General features: G+C 39.3%; 1 pseudogene; it reads right to left on the reverse strand.

Moving 5' to 3' along the window:
* Positions 1-7,582: 7,582 nt before the first annotated feature.
* Positions 7,583-18,590, reverse strand: part of LOC128030198 (ubiquitin carboxyl-terminal hydrolase MINDY-3-like) — a 28,943-nt pseudogene continuing 17,935 nt past the window's right edge.

The raw sequence follows: 18,590 nt of genomic DNA on the forward strand, positions 1-18,590 counted from the left end.
TCTTCTTCTCCAGCGGGGGCGGGGTTCTTTTTTGTGGGAAAGAAGGATGGATCCTTGCGACCTTGCATTGACTACCGAGGGTTGAACAACATAACGGTAAAGAATACCTATCCTTTACCGCTTATGTCTTCAGCTTTTGAGAGGTTGCAGGGAGCGTCTGTTTTCACTAAATTGGACTTACGTAATGCTTATCATTTGGTCCGCATCAGGGAGGGGGATGAGTGGAAGACTGCTTTTAACACCCCTAGAGGCCATTTTGAGTATTGCGTCATGCCCTTCGGGCTAACCAACTCGCCGGCAGTCTTTCAAGCACTCGTTAATGACGTGTTACGAGACATGGTCGATCTATTTATATATGTTTACCTGGATGACATATTGATTTTTTCTTCGTCTCTCCAGGAACATGTGCAACACGTACGACGAGTGCTTCTGCGGTTGCTAGAGAATGGGTTGTTTGTCAAGGCGGAGAAATGCGTTTTTCATGCACAGTCTGTTTCTTTTCTAGGACACATCATTTCGACTGAGGGTGTTCGCATGGACCCTGATAAGGTTAAGGCTGTGGCAGATTGGCCATCCCCAGAGTCTCGCAAGGCCCTGCAGAGATTTCTGGGGTTCGCCAATTTTTACCGGCGTTTCATTCGCAATTTCAGCCAACTAGCCGCGCCTCTGACCGCTTTGACCTCCCCTAGATTGACGTTCAGGTGGTCAGACGCAGCCGAGGCTGCGTTTACCAAACTGAAGAGCTGCTTTGTTTCGGCTCCCATTCTCGTCACCCCTGATCGCTCACGTCAATTCATAGTGGAGGTCGACGCGTCAGAGGTGGGGGTAGGAGCAGTGTTGTCCCAGCGCGCATCCTCAGACGAAAAGGTTCATCCTTGCGCGTATTATTCTCACCGTTTATCCCCTGCGGAGGTTAATTATGACATTGGTAATCGAGAGTTGTTGGCAGTCAAACTTGCACTGGAAGAATGGCGTCACTGGCTTGAAGGGTCGGGTGTACCCTTCATTGTATGGACGGACCATAAGAATCTCGAATACATTAGAACCGCCAAAAGACTTAACTCCAGGCAGGCTCGGTGGGCATTATTTTTCGGTCGTTTCGATTTTACACTTTCTTACCGGCCGGGTTCCAAAAACATCAAACCCGATGCTTTATCCCGTCTTTTTGAGCGTTCCGATCGTACTGCTACTCCCGAGCCCATTTTACCGGGGACCATCATTATCTCCGCGCTCAGATGGGAGGTCGAATCGAAGGTTTTGACTGCCTTAGAAGGGGTAACGCCCCCGGCTCGTTGCCCACCGAACCGATTGTTTGTGCCGGAGGGGTTACGGTCAGACGTTCTCCAGTGGGGTCATTGTTCCAGTGTTGCTTGTCACCCAGGGGTTAGTAGAACTAGATTTCTAGTCATGCAACGATTTTGGTGGCCTGGTATGGCTCGTGACGTCCACGACTTCGTCTTGGCTTGTTCGGTTTGCGCTATTGGGAAGACTTCCAATCGACCTCCAGAGGGGTTACTCTTACCGCTGTCTGTCCCTTCGAGACCCTGGTCCCACATCTCGCTAGATTTCATTACCGCCCTCCCGCCCTCTAAGGGCAATACGGTGATTTTAACCGTAGTGGACCGGTTCTCAAAGATGACTCATTTCATTCCCTTGCCCAAATTGCCATCAGCCAAGGAAACAGCGGTAGCTGTCATTGACCACGTCTTCCGTATACATGGCCTTCCGTCAGATGTGGTTTCTGACAGGGGTCCCCAATTTGTGTCCAGATTTTGGCGAGAATTCTGTAAATTGTTAGGAGCGACTGTTAGTCTTTCGTCCGGGTTCCATCCCCAGAGCAATGGTCAAACCGAGCGAGCCAATCAGGATGTCGAAAGGGTTTGCGATGTTTGGCTTCCAATAATCCTTCGTCCTGGTGTCAGCAACTCTCAATTGTGGAGTACGCACACAATTCTTTGCCAGTGTCATCTACGGGCATGTCTCCATTTAAGTGTAGTTTAGGGTACCAACCACCTAATTTTGTCAGTACGGAATCCGAGGTTTCGGTCCCCTCTGCACACGCATTAGTCCAGAGGTGTCACCGCACCTGGACCAGAGCTCGCAGAGCTCTGCTCCAGGCTAGGTCGCGCACCAAGGCTAAGGCCGATCGCCACCGGTCGAAGCCTCCCCGTTACGTCGTCGGTCAAAGAGTGTGGCTTTCTACCCAGAATATTCCTATGCGTTCCGTTTCTAACAAACTTGCTCCCAAATTTATTGGCCCGTTTTCTATTACCAAAATTATTAATCCGGTAACCGTGCGTCTTAGCCTTCCTCCGGCGTACAGGAGGATTCATCCCGTGTTCCATGTGTCCAAAATTAAATCGGTGATTTCTTCCCGTCTTAATCCGCCTGCCCCGGTTCCCCCCCCGCCTCGTCTCGTTAATGGGGAAACCACCTATTCGGGTTAATCGTATTCTGGACTCTAGACGGAGGGGACGCGGATTTCAGTACTTGGTGGATTGGGAGGGTTACGGTCCGGAGGAGAGAAGCTGGGTTCCTGCTCGGGACATATTGGATCACCACCTTATAGATGATTACAATCTACAGGTAAAGCAGGCTGGGAACGTCAGGTGACGTCCTAGGGGAGAGGGTACTGTCACGGTAGGAAATCCAGTGTTTCCTCCGTGTCATGTTTTGTGGTTGTTTTTGTACTTGCGTTGTCTCCATGTGCTCGTTTAGTTGATTGTGGTCACCTGGGTGTTGATTGTCTCGCTCCAGCTGATCCTCATCACCCCTCAGCTACATATACTCACCTCTCTCTCTGTCTGTTGTCAGATCCTCACTCATGTTGCAGTCTCCCTGTTGGATTACCGTCTCCCGTGTTAGTGTTCTGGATTGTGTTCGTGTTGTCGTCTTCGTGTTAATAGACACTTCCTGGTTTCATCCATCGACCGTCTACACCGTCACCACCGACTTCACCATCCAGCACTGCTCACGCCACTGTAGACCTTCCGTCACCATTGCCCACATCCTGGACTGTGCCTTCATCTTTCAGTTTCGCTGTATTTTCTACCATCAATAAACAACCATTCTAATTACCTGCAATTGCTTCCTCCTCTCTTACGAGTCGTCACAATACCGTATTTTCCGGACTATAAGTCGCACTTTTTTTCATAGTTTGGCTGGTCCTGCGAATTATAGTCAGGTGCGACTTATTTATCAAAATTAATTTGACTTGAACCGAGAAAAAGAGAAAACATTACCGTCTACAGTTGCGAGAGGTCTGAAGTGTTGCTCTGCTGTCCATTTTTGGGTCCTGTTGGTGACAATCTTAGATATAGTGTTGTCTTTGCAAGCCAGGACTTACAGCATGAATATTTGATTCCATAGACCATAATGGGTTCAGTATTGGAACTTCCTTGATTGTTGTCTTCACTCTGTCTGGTCTAATAAAACACACATTCACAGTAGTGAATAGATACCTGCTTCTCCTCTCAGGATTGACTTATTTGGCCCAGCTGCCTTTGAAGATTATATGTAAACAATGAGAAGAGTTCATATCTAACAGACACAGATAAAAAAGGTCTTTGTATTGTACTTTCATTCCAGGAGGAATGAGAAAGCTGGAAAACATTCTCTGAATTCTCCGCTAAGGCTCTGGGAGGCAAAAAGCCAGGCAGACTTTTATCCTACTGACCAGAAACACTAGGTTCTAAAGCAAGTCTCACAAGCTTAAATCACTCAAACTTGACCATCCAAATATCATACTGCAAGTAGTTCTCTGTAGGATTTCTATTACAAATACAGAACTTTGTCAAAATGACAACTTACTACTAGAAATGACAACTTGACTCGCCAAATTGTTCACAAGCTTTAACAGAAGCACATCATTAATCCCATTCACTTTCATTTTACCGTATGTGGCTCACCATAACCTCTATTTTTGCTCATGTTTGTAGTTAATACAAAAAACAAAATGAGGCACAAGTCTAAATAATTTTTTTGCAGTTATGCAAGTTAACTTATCTCCTGCTGAAACCTGAATACTCCTTTAATTTAGCCTGTCTGAAAAAGTCTTGCTGCGAAAATGAACTTTTTCCTGAAATTTAGTTTTGTTAGTCGACAGCATTTTATTTGCACCACTTCTTGCTTTGAAATTTGATTTAAAGTTTAATCAAAGTCTGACCATCTGAATACAATCTCCTTTCCTTCTGGTTTACTATTATACATTATTGGCAAACTCCAGATGTGCTTAATATAGTTAAATAATAGCTTCATCTATCCTCTCGTGTTCTGTAGAGCTCTTTATATGACAGACTAGTATACTTTTACTTTGGTCTCAGCAAATGAGGCCCTTCAGAATGACCATTTCTCTTCCTCCCCCAAACTGAATAACCATCAGCAAGAGGACAATTGCCTGAAAAAAAAAAAAAAAAATTGGTTAAGGGTCCAAATACTTTCTATTCTACAGATATCACTCCAGTGATGTTTGAAATAAACCATCCCAAAAGAATTTATCCTCCACATTATCTGTTCATTTAGAAAGATTCCTTGAACTTTTGTTCTGCCAAGAACCAATCATAAACTCTGGCTTAGACGTATAAAATCCTCCATGCTTTTACAGGTGCTGATCATATGATTTGAATATCATCAATCAACAAGTTGATTTCACTAATTCCATACAAAAAGTGAAACTTGTATAATACATTGATTCATTACACACAGACTGAAAGATTTAAAAAAAATGTTTATTTCTTGTAATTTTGATGATTATAAGTGACAACTAAGGAAAATCCCAAATTCAGTATCTCAGAAAATTAGAATATAACTTAAGACCAAGACAAAGAAAGGATTTTTAGAAATCTTGGCCAACTAAAAAATATGAAAATGAAAAGTATGAGCATGTACAGCACTCAATCCTTTTGCCTGAATTACTGCAGCAATGCGGCGTGGCAAGGAGTCGATCAGTCTGTGGCACTGCTCAGGTGTTATGAGAGCCAAGGTTCCTCTGATAGTGGCCTTCAGCTCTTCTGCATTGTTAGGTCTGGAATATCGCATCTTCCTCTTCACAATACAGGTCAGGTGAGTTTGCTGGCCGATTAAGAACAGGGATACCATGGTCCTTAAACCAGGTACTAGAAGCTTTGGCACTGTATGCAGGTGTCAAGTCCTGTTGAAAAATGAAATCAGCATCTCCATAAGGTTGGTCAGCAGTAGGAAGCATGAAGTGCTCTAAAACTTCCTGTTATACGGCTGCATTGACCTTGGACCTAAGAAAACACAGTGGACCAATACCAGCAGATGACATGGCACCCCAAACCATCACTGACTGTGGAAACTTTACACTGGATGTCAAGCAACATGGATTGTGTGCCTCTCCTCTCTTCCTCCAGACTCTGTGCAAAATGTATTTTCATCAGAAAACATAACTTTGGACCACTCAGCAGCAGTCCAGTCCTTCTTTAAGTGAGACGCTTCTGTTCAGCAGTCTTCCCCATGATCGTGTAGCCTAAAGAACTAGACTGAGAGACCATTTAAAGGCTTTGCAGGTGTTTTGAATTAATTAGCTGATTTTAGTGTGGCACCAGGTGTCTTCAATATTGAACCTTTTCACAATATTCAAATTTTCTAAGATAATGAATTTGGGATTTTCCTTAGTTGTCAGTTATAAACATCAAAATTAAAAGAAATAAACATTTGAAATATACCAGCCTGTGTATAATGAATGAATATAATATACAAGTTTCATTTTTTGAATGGAATTAGTGAAATAAATTAACTTTATGATGATATTCTAATTATATGACCAGCACTTGTATATTCCAGACATACATTAATATTAGCGTCATCTAACTGAGAATAGAAGCACATGTCAAACACCAGATTGTTTAAAAGTCATAATAATATATACTGTACACGTGTCTTGGATTGCCTGCAGTGATATATGATTATGGCGATCCATAACAGAATCTTTGACAGTGTGCACTTTGCAATGTTTATAGAGCGATGACTACAGCATCATCAACATTTACATCATTTTAGCCAAGACGGTTTATGATAATGATGCAACAAATGTCTGATAACTTCCTGCCAACCCAGATTCTTAAAAGAAACTATTAACAGGAACTACACAGGCATGTAAAACCTCAAAAGGCACATTTTCAAATTAAAGTTCTGTATCCTGAATTCTGCATCTTGTTTTGAACTTATTTTCTCTGCCACTGAGTATTGCTTGTTTGATGTGGTGCCAAGTCGTTTCGCTAGAAGCTTAATGAAAAATTTGGTTCCACTAAATGTCACTTTTATTTCTTTCAGTAATAATGTGTAGTAAGTCACTTGGCCCATGAAGGATGTGTTCCATATGTCACATGCACCCTTTGTGGGAACGTTTTTAATTATATGTTGGTCTGACCTTTACAGAGGAAACCAGAGCAGCTTGATCTGTGACCCTGAGGATCATGGGCCACAACGATCACATCCTGAGACATCAAATTTATTTGATGGTTAGGTCTTAAACTCAACTCTGATTTAATCTTCAGTAACCAGTCAAAACAAATACGGATCATGACCATTTGACAAAGTTTAACTGCTAAGTCAGAGAACAAACAAAACCCTGAAAATAAAACATTTCAGTTTATCAGTTATAAATGAGGCGGCCCAGAAGACAAAGTAAACCAAACATCCGACAACCATAGTAGCCAAGAAACACAAAAATCCCTAAGAAACAAAAAAGAGTGGGTTCTCAAACTTTTTGACTTGAATGCCTCACATGGTCCAACAAACTACTCAAACACCCCTTCTATATAATTTCCTCCTGTTTTTTTCTGCTTTAATTATGACAAACCTAATTTATGTGATTCCAGACTAAGTGTAAAATGAATGTTATGAAATAAAACAATAGTTGATAATAAAAATATTTTAAATTTTAAATTTTTTGCATTTAAATAATTTTAAATTATTATGGTGGGGGGGGGCATACTCAGATATATGCGTAAATATTTAGAAAATATAAAATATGGGCAGGCCATGTTAGACTACACTATACTTTTAATGGAATTTGTGTAATTTACAATACTATTTGAAATAATATTAATAGATTTTATTTTTACACATTTATGTGTTATACTTTACACACACACACACACACACACATATATATATATATATATATATGTGTGTGTGTGTGTGTGTGTGTGCATGTGTGTGTTTGTGTGTAAAGTATAACACATAAATGTGTAAAAATAAAATCTATTAATATCGATCATCAAACACAGCACCTACTTACCAATTTTACTTACCTAATCTGTGGCTACAGCAAAACAGCAGTTTTCCAGTAGTGGACAGTTACTGTCAGGAAGTAGTGAGTTCAAGTCACATGCTTTTTTTTTTCTACAAGAACATCACTGATATCCGATCTGCAGGTGTAGCCTTATGTTCCTAATGCTGTTGCTCTATGCCAGGATCTGCAACACCTTTCCCTACTGACAGCGTAAGAACACATTCTGATTGACAAGGTTAGTTTTCACTGAATACAAAAAATAAAGTGCTAGAAATTCTTTCAGTTATCTTTCTTATACAAGACAAACACACTACAGTCCAGACATGAAGAACAAGTGTTTATTTTAGTGAACCATCAGGATCAGAATAAAAAAGGATGAGCATTTGTCAGTGTTATTCTCCTCTCTCATGTAGAGAATCCCTCCTGTCATTCCCGATTCCCTCCTGGAGGGTTGGAACAAAGTTTAAATACTAAAATTGCCCTGTTCTCCCACTGTTGTTTGGTGCCCAGCATGGGGCTGTAGTGCATTCTTTAGTAAACCTGTCTAAACAGACTTCCTCTAAGAGCCAAGCGCTGCAGAACCTGGCAGCTCCTCAGCTGACCACTGACACACACAAATACTTGATGTCCAACCAGAGGCTTTGGTCAAATGAACCCTTAAATATAAAATATAAATCTACTAATAATGAAACGTAAAAAAAAAAAGTATATATATACAGTATTTAACAATTCCATAAATGACTAATAAGAGTATCACATTTGGTGTGCTAATTCAAAGAATTTTCATTTTAGACCAGTAAAGGAAATAGTGTAGAAAGTTAACAAAAACAATATGAACACCTGCAAAAGCACATACATTCGGTATTCACAACAGAAAGCAAAATTTTTATAAATAATTTTTTTTCAACTCCAGGGCTTTAAATACTAAATTTGCCCAATAATCAAGTCAGCTGAGATGTTGTAAAAAAGCAAACAACAGGCTTTGTGTGAATGTCAGGTGAAGGGCATCAAGGTCCCTGTGTTGGTCTCCTTAATGTAGTGCAGAGAGAGTGAGGAGTCCTATGAGCGTTCCTGAAGTCAGTGGGTTGTGTAGCCAGAGCAGGTGAAAGGTGAGACAAAGGTTAATTGAGGAAGGGCGACCTTTCTGTGGTCCATTTCCATTCAATGTAGAGCCATTTGGTCTGTAGACACCGCTTGACTGGGGTGTCGTCCGTACGTACCCTAGGGTCCTCAAAACCCATGACCAAAGCAGTACCCTCAACGTAACTCACCTGGCAGAGAGAAACACAAGGGGTGAACATGCAACACAGGTATGCACAGTCATTCCTGACCCTCTGAAGAAAACCTTGCTTGTGGGAATGCCAGCGTTTCTCTCTCTGTATGTGTCTCATTAGAGACCTGGCCTCTTGCTATGACATCATCAGACATGAGACAGTTAATTGGTTCCATATTGAGGGCGTCATAATGCCAGGAAGCAATCTGCCCTTGACAAAGTGTCACTATAATCATTCGCCCTGTGTTTTGTGTTGTACATTGTTACAAGTGAATCTGAGAATCGTGTTTCACAAGTTCATTGGTGCCAATATTGAGTGTGACTGGAGATCCACTGACCCTTGATGATCTTTAAAACTAGGAGTTAAACTGTGCTGTCCATGATCATCAAGCCTCAGAGACATCCTTTTTCACACAGGCAATCATAATTAAATTAACTTCCTTTAGGCGTTGCCTAATTCAACCTAGTCTCGAGCAAAAGCCATAAAGCTCCATGGGGCTCCCTCTGGTGGCAGCCACTAACATCTCTACACCAACATTGCCATCTCATTATGCAGTGCGGTTCAGACATGCTTATAGCAGAAACCCTGTGTTCAAACCACTGGGAAGCAGATCACACACTTGAAAGATTCCACTTGTCATTTTTCTTCGAAGTAGCCAACTAACCTCTACTTTACCTTATGTTTCAGCAAAAGTTTTTGCTTTTTTCATCAACCATGAATGTTCATCGGCTCTCCCAGAGTAACACACACTGATGCTCTCTGTGACTACAAAGAGGTGTTGATTTAAGACTTTAAAAGCAGCCAATAGACAGCTGAAGAAAAGGATGTTGAGAGATGATCTCTTGAACTTTAAGCATTCAGATGCTTACACTTTCAAGATCTCCAAACCACCTTGGCTCAGATGATGGTATTACTACAATTATTTCCATATTTCTCAATCAGCCTATTTTACCAAACCCTATCAATCCCCATTTACAGCTGCACTTTATTATATCCAATAAGGAATGAACCATAGTGTGAAATCCTGTTTAGCTTAACAAACATCTTATGAATGTGTACTGAATTACAGCAAGCAGTAACAAATTTAATAAATTAAACTTTTTGTCAGAGTACTTTGACCAAAAAAACAACAACAAAAAAACACTTGTTATCGGATCATACTGACTGCAGTGTGAAAGTGTTCGAGCATGCACAAGTGACATGAAGCAGGAGTGCTGGAGGAAGACGGGATGAGAGCAGATCCCTTCAGATGATTATATGACTTTTGGCAGAGGGGCAAACTAGGCTTTGGCTTCCAAATGCCAGTATGGTCCGTGCTACATCCAGAGGAGCTCTTTACATTTTGCAAGGTGCTTGGCTCCTGAGAAAGGGCCCCAGTAAATATATGAGTGGCACAGAGGAAACCTCAACAACAAAGGCTGCTCATTTTACTGCTGCTGCTAATGCATTTGCCAGAGTAATGAAGAGTAACCTGTGTGTACTCTACTCAACTTAACTACCAGTGGCAATATGGGAACATGAGTTGAGAATGAGTACCTGGAACAACATGAATATTAAATGAGAGAATATTTAAAGCATATAAAGAGTCTTTGTTTCAAGTGTTTTATAAAACTTATTTTAACAAGCAAAACAGACAAACTACTGGTTTAAATGCATTTGTGTAAACAAAATTATCATATCACACTTTTAACTTGACATCTAAAAATGTGAACAGCAACCAAAATAATAAAGCTTCTTCTTGCTTTTTAAAGCATATTTATAAATTTCATCAGGTTTTGCCAAATTAACATTGAGAAACCACCAAGTCAAATTGGAAATATTACACTAAAATGCATTTGAACCTGTGTCTTTTAAATTATGCAAATCGTGTTTCTCAGTTTGACTTTTTATAAACACAAAATCAAATAAAGAGAGAACAGAGAGCCTGAGGCATTAGTCCAGCGAAACAGCTTCGATGTACTCTTCCCAGTCTTGATAGCTGTCAACACTCATGGAAAAGACTTGAATGGCTAGTCTGAGAGATCGTAGTCGTGTGGGCCCATAGGTCGTGGTGGCTCACAGACTCCACATCCCAGGGATCACACAGGATAAGACCGACCCACCAGGGTGTTCATCCCAGTAGGGGCAATATGTGCTATTAAAGTGTGCTTGCATGCGTGGGCATTACAAAATGAGCATGAGTTTGTGTCTTACCTTCTCATTATGGTTGGACTGCTTCAGGCCATTATAGTGATACACAGGAAATGAGTTTGGGATCACAGAATCCTGGAAAAGTGAGACAACACGCGTCAGTGCTGACATGTAAATCATCAAGTCTGTGGAACATCAGCAAACAGGTCTGTGTCCTTATTCACTGTGACATAAACTGCCAGATTTCCGTGAGTTAAGACAACTTAACCAAAATGTCCCATTCCAGCTCCAGCACATCAAAACACACTCCATAAACATGGACAAGAGAACCTAAAACAACAGCTCAGTGAATGGTTTAAGATGTAATGACATGCTCAAGACTGACAGTACACTGGAATTCATTGCTTTAAGTCCAAAACAAATAACATACACCCCCCTGTGCAGCTGCTGAAGAGACCTGATTGACCAACTCAAACCAGCAGCAAAACCCAAGCACACAATCTTGACAGGAACCAAATATCTCTGTCTAGCCTCTATACCGCATGCCTGCCTCGCTGCCAAAACACGTGTGTGCATGTGTTTGAGTGGGCCTGAAATAGGGTTATAGTATTTGATTTGATGGTAAATTGAGGCCTTTTTGCTTGTATCCCTAAAGCCCTAATCTATTTAACACAGAGCAGTGAAGCTGCAAGTCCATGCCAACTATAACCATCAGCTTGTACCCCACCTCTCTCTCTCTGAGGGGCTACATAGACATAGATTTAATCTGGGGCTGATTGTACGTTTATTTGAACATAATGAAAAAAAAAAACGAAAAAGATTAAATAAACAATGTTGAACAAGAGCAAAAATCAAGGGGGACAAAAAACAAAAAAACACAGGACAGCCATAATAGGAGAGGTAGCTATAATCCGAAATGTAGTGAGCTGCCTTCACCGACTAATGTACCTCATAAGTGCCTGATTTTAGGCAGACCCTCTGCGTCCAACACAAAAATATTTAACTCACAGCTTATATAGATATTCAATAGAGTTAGATGTTAGCATGTCACTAATGGCATGATAGTCAAATAAGCACTAATAAATAAAAATATATACAGTCAAACCAAAATTAATTCAGACACCTTCAACATTTCATACCTTATCACAGTTTATTCTTAATAGTTTAAGGAATTATTATAAAATATGACAAGAACTCAGAGTAAAACTGTGTCAGAACAGAAGTGAAGTTCATCTTAATAATGTCAGATAACACTTAGGCCGGTGACACACTGGCTGCGTGGCGTGAGCGTGGCGTTTCTGCTGTGTATCAGTTGCGTGACATCTGCTTCGCGTTTTCTGTGTCTTTACACACCAGAACGGTGCCTGGCGTGGCGCTGGAGCGCTGCTGCTACTGTAGGTGACATAGAGGGAGGCGGCCGACAGACCAGGCTCTTGTCTTGATGACAACAATTTCAGCTGTTTTTTACACACCTACACCTTCATGTTAAGCATAAATATAAAAGCCTACTGATAAAGGACACCGTCAACAGTATTGACCGCAAAATAGACTATGTTTGACAGGTGCACTATTTGAAAATCGATAATTATTATTATTTTTGTATTATTATATTTATATCTGAATTTATGTCAACCTATAGATTTTCAAACATCAAAATGTCATGAATTAATATGTATGTGTACAAAATGACAAAGAAATTTTCCAATTCTATTTTGCCTGGAAACGCTTCCAACACGCTTGCGTGGCGTGTGAAAAATAGGCATCAGTTCTATTTCTAGCATGCACGCATTTTCCGCGCGGCTCACGCAGGAAGTATGCAAGCTCTAACCTGTTAACATGGTAGCCGAATTAAAAACGGACACACCACGCAGCTGAGACGCTTACGCCACGCATCCAGTGTGACACTGGCCATAAGCAGGGTTAGTACCTAGTTGTTACATTGTTAATGTAATTGCTATAATAAGTACATAGTATGTACATGAGGAACAGGACTGTATAATATAGTGCTACCAAAAATTGTTTCTGGTGTGAGGCCAGTCTCACTGTTATCCAATAAGATACCTCTACACATTTTCAATGGATACCTCTATAAAATTCTGATGTAAGACATGATGCATTACCTGATCAGGGAAGAACTCCTGTAGAAACTGACCTAAAAGAATAACACCCAACCCCTCTGGATCCAGCTTACTCTTCATCAGATTCACACTAAGAGCGAGAGAGAGAGAAAGAGAGAGAAAGAGAAAGAGAAAGAGAGAGAGAGAGAGAAAGAATTAGAGCAATGGGGGACCATCAAAGGTGCAGTTCATTGTGTGTGCGATGTTGCATGTTTTTTGCATTTATTCCTCATTGGCATCCTTGAGCAGTGAAATGTGTTGTTTGACGTGGTCGTCAAAATGAGTTTAATCATGAATTATGTTCAGATACTAAACATATCACAGTGAGTAATGCTTGGAATCTGACTAATATTGTTTTAAAAACAGCCTCAGTGATGTTAAAACAAGAGAGACTTTTCCTTTTAAAGTCATACAGCGAGATCGATAACATTACTAACTTTCTTTCACAGAGACGCCGCAATCAGAGGATGATAAATGCTTTCTAATGTGATCACAGCTCACTTTAACATACACATAAAAATTGACAATTGCCAAAAACCCTGATTATGTTGTATATAGTTTCAGAAGAGGCTCAAAGAGGGTTCAGACCTCAACACTTGAATAAACTGCTTTCGACATAACAGGGTGCTTTGTAAAAACAAACATGGCCTAAACGTTATTCTGCAAATAAACTTTCACATAAAAAACCCCTTTGAAAGGCTTCTTGAAAGACAAAAGTTGTCAAATGTTGATGTAAGAAAGCAGGTGGTTTAAAATTGCTCAGATTTAAGTGGTAACTTGTTTAAGAGGTGAAGGTTTCAAAGGGACTATGGTGAGTGGCTTTAAACAGGGCTTTAGATGGGAGGTCGAGACTTTACTCTCTATTTCTCTTCTTTGCTCTATAAGAGTAATGAGTCTGTTTGAATGGCATGTGAACCCAAATTGTGCAAACAGAGGGAGCACAGTTTTAACATGCACAAACCTCTTCACACCACTATATGACAAACACAAATATCACCTTGCTGTGTTAAAAATACAGTGCTAAAATGTTTGCTGGACATAATAAAAAGAATATATTATAATGTAAATATTATACACACTACCATTATACAGAGTTTTTTCGGTTGGCAAGATTTTGTTTTCGAAAGATTATGTTTTTGAAATGTGTTTATTATTCTCTTATTATTATCACTGAAAACAGTTGAGCTGAGAATATTTTTGTGGAAACAGTAATGCATTTTTTTCAGAATTCAACAACATTTATAAGAAATCAAAATCTTTTAGAAACATTTATTGTCAAATTTTGACAACTTAACATATCCCTTCAGATAGTTAATACTTTCTTTCAGAAAAAAAAAACAAAAACAAAAAAACAACAACAACAAAAAAGAACATTATAAACATTAGAACATTATTATGAGACCATGAAGATTACTATATTGTGTATTTTAGCACTGCTTGAACACTTTACTGACCAAACAGCATCCAGGACTGTACTGTTCTGTTTTATAATTAAAAACATCATACACACACACACTTTAACACACACACACAACTTACTAGTCTGGCTCGGAGACAAGATCCAATGCTTTCATAACATCTTCAAGCAGTGTGTCTGGAATGAACCCATTATCTGAAGATAAGCAGAAAAGGAAAGAGGCAGATGGTTCGAGCTTCTGTGAGTCTTGATCCCCACCCACACAAACTTATGCCCAACAAACACATGAGTTTCATCTCTCAAATTGAAGACATTCTGCTGACCACGCACACAAACATGTTAAGACAATGGCTGATAAATGGATGAATGAGTGGTGTATGTTGTTTTTCCTCCTCTCTGGATCTCCAAGAGTCCGACAGGATGTTTGCAAAGCAGCTGGTAGGCTGACTCTTTTCCGTTTGCTGTAAAATGAACTCTCTGCTTAAACTTTCCAGCAATGACTGGATTAAGAACAATACATACAACAATATTCTTTACCACTGTATGAAATTAGATACTCTTAGGTGTTTTGAATAATGCATTAGAAACGGGGGAAATTTTGATTTCAGGTTGTTTTAGCATTTAGCATAACATTACACTACATAACCAGACTGTCAGAAGCATAAGAAGTTTTTCTTTCTCCATTGAACAAATGAAATGCATGTGCACACACACACACACACACACAGACACACACACACTCACAAGGATAGAATATTGTTCTCATTAACGCGAGGAACAGGAATGTTGTTTATGACTTTGAAATGCAAAAAGATGCCAAACAAGAACATCAAGACTTTCCTCCCCACAAATCCTCAGCAGAAATGCTCACAAATAAAACACTGCTGGCCATTAATCATACATGGGAAATAGTGACATTCAGTCTGAAAACATTACTACAGAGAAAGTAATCAGTGGGTTGGTTATAAATATCAGATAAACTATACAAATGTTGGCACTAAATAATGTTCAAATGTTCAGAGTTTTTAAATTAATACTCATATTTAGCCAGGAGGCTTGAAATTGATCAAAAGTGACAGTTAAGACATTTATGATCATTTATTTCAAACAAATACTATGTATGCATTTAAAAAAATAAAATAAATAAAAAATAAAAGAAGTAACTTGATTTCCACATAAATAGTCAGCAGCACACATGTTTTCAGAATTGATAAGATATATTCCCGAGCAGCAAATCAGCATATTGAAATGATTTCTGAAGGATAATGTGACACTGAAGACTAGAGTAATGATGCTGACAATTCAGCATTGCAAATTCAATTCAATTCAGCATAAGAGACTAATTTAAAAAACATCATTGACCTCAAACTTTGGAAGGGTAGTACATTAACAAAAAAAAAAAAAGGGTTTCTGCCTCACAAAGACTGAACATGAAAAGTTTAAACATTATTTTTGGGGGTGTTTAACCCTTAAATGCATACCTCTTTAGCAACCCAGGACATCACTACTCTCTCCTTCCTTCATTTTTTAAACTTAGACATCAACTTTCTTAGTATTCCTCAATCTATTCATTATAAACAACATAACAAGAAAAAAAAAAGTATATATATATATAAGAATGTCTGTTTAGTTTTTCTCTAGCGACCCGAGCTATGTAATAGTGTAAGTAATATGATTTATTTTATCCTTTTGTAAATGTTACTAAAATATCAGGAGAGTTTTAAGCTATTGCTGCAGTTACCGATCAATCCGGCTCGCACTTGATGAACTCCATCTCCGAGAAAATTACTGCTCTTTTACCCCACTGAAATAACACCTTTCTCATTTCCTACTCTCTCCTCAGTAACAGTAAAGTATCAACAAACACAAAGCCTTGGATCTGTACACTGCCTGATAAGCTGGAGAGAGCATAAACCTGCTCCGGGTTTTGTGGAGCTAAAGCTCATCTTCCTCTCAGTGAAGGACGAGTTGACACAGCTGCTGGGGTTGAGATGACATTTTTGAGTTGAGTTTATTCAGTTTCTTTTTCCTGCTCACAAACATACACAACATGAAATGCTTCCTTTTTTAATAATCTTACCTTCCGGGTCAAAGGTCTGGAAGACTCTTTTTGGCCGGCTCTGAAGGAGACTCAGGGTCCACCAAAGCCATCTCCTAGATAGAAAGGGAAATATGAAATAGAAAAGATTGTTATGGCATGGGCAACATCATTTTTGTAATGCTAAAATATTCCTATTTCAAATTTAGCAAGTAAGTTGATTTTTCCTTCACACAATCTCTTTGAGCACTGAGGAGGCATAAATCGATGATGCAATGTGCTTTAAGGGCCCTTGCTGAAATATACGACAGTAAATAACAGAAAATGTTTATATGAACTGTACTTGCGTCAATTTGTGTGTGTGTGTTTGCTTGCAAAGGGACTGCGTGTGTGTGTGTGTGTGTGTGTACACTGAGTATAACTGATCAACTCAAAATTGCCATTCAATCAAGCAATCTCACAGATCTTTTAATGAAAGCAGCCTTCCATCTCTCTCCTACATGCACAAAACTCACAAACAGGCTGCAAACTTTGCTGATTAATAGAAAACAAACCAAATCCATGTGTGTTTGTTCATGTTTGAGTTACACTGGGATCACTGCCTTATCGATATGTGTTGCCTGAGGGACTTGGGACAACAAAACACATCTGTATGTGTGTAAAAACTACTCAAGCTGAAAGATATACAGAGTCAGCATGAACCGCTGAATCACGTACAGCTAAAACACAGTTCAGAGCTTTCCATATCTACATTCCAGTAACATTTAAAGTGCCATTTAGCCTCATATACTGAATCAGGCTTCATAACAGCATTTTCGGGAATCATAGATGCATTTGAATATTCAATATGGCGTACAAGACAGAATAAGTGTGCAAAATAATGCACTACAAAGTATAAACAAAATATCTTCATCTACTATAAAGTATTTTAATCTTAATTTTTTTTTTATTTAACAACCATTAAGTGATCAGTGAGATTCAAATCTGTGCCATTTCAGTTAGGATGCTGCTTAAGAAGTTAGCTGCCTATGTTTTTTTTGGAACAGAATTTGAGTGATCCAAACTTCTGAGCTGCCCCCTCTTTTGAACCCATTCACTTTAAGACTTTTTTCTCGCCATCTGTGTTTCAATCGCACAAGCTCTGATTCTCATTATTAGAGAGGAAGGCAGTGGATTAAGGGGCTAACTAGTTCTCATGGTGACTGATAAGAAAAAGGTAATGTTTTCAAAACTCTGCATGGGAATTCATCAATACTCTTCAAATGTGAAGCATGAGAGTCAGACAAGTGTGTGTGTGTTTGAAAAAAAATTTAAGTGTTGTCAAATGATGGGCAATAAACTGCACCCCAATATTTAAGCAGCACATGGCACACACACACACACACACACACCAAGTATATTGCGTAATATTTTGCATACAGAGTGATTTGCTCAAACCCCAAATCTAGGGCCCTATGATTTCTGAGAAACAGAAAATACAGACAGATTAACAGAAGTCATTAAAACAAAATTTACTGAATAATGCGAAATGTCTCAGAATTTGGTGAATATTGGATTAATAAATCAAAAGTAGGGCTGCAGAATGAATCAAATTCTAATGGTGATATGGACTACTGTGTGTGATTATTTAACCACAAAAAGATTGCAGTTTAAATATAAAAATGTACATGTTCTTTGTGTCTCAGAGTGAAACACAGGCCAAGTTTCATGGAGCTTTAAACCTCAGTATGTAACTCGTCCAACACAATTTGACCAAAGTACATAAAATATGGCTAATTTAATATGGCTTGTTGAGAGATGAGCTATTACTGAAATAATGAGAAATAAAATCTTTGCCTAGTGGATACGGAATGCCTTGGCACACCCTGGCAACCAGCCACAACACTCTTGCATCAGTTCTGCACAGGCAAGAACCACTCATGCTTTCTTCAGAAAATCAAAAAGTCTAGTCAAACAAAGTGTTTTTACTGCAATTGAAAAGAACAAACATTAACAATGAACATACAAACATGGTCATGGAAGAGTGAACATAAACACAGGCTGTATACTTTCACAGTACGGTTTCAGTGTAACACAAATATCTTCTTTTGTTTCACAGAGTAAATTTACAGCTCACAGTCATTAAGAAAGAGGTTCAGAGCAATCGAGGAGATAAAATGAGGAAGAAAAAAGGAAGTATAAAAAAAAGGAATAAGAAAGTAGATGACAAGGAGGAGGAGCAGCAGCTGAATACTGTCTTAATCTGAGCTAGTGCTCCACACAGTCAAACTGGACACCTTTCCACAGTCGAATGGCAGGTTGTCAAAACAAAATTCAACTTTCAGAGCCCTTGCCTGAGCCTAAGTGGAGTTATAAA

This window comes from Carassius gibelio, chromosome A16 (genome assembly GCF_023724105.1).
Source record: "Carassius gibelio isolate Cgi1373 ecotype wild population from Czech Republic chromosome A16, carGib1.2-hapl.c, whole genome shotgun sequence".
In the NCBI taxonomy this organism is placed as follows: domain Eukaryota; kingdom Metazoa; phylum Chordata; class Actinopteri; order Cypriniformes; family Cyprinidae; genus Carassius; species Carassius gibelio.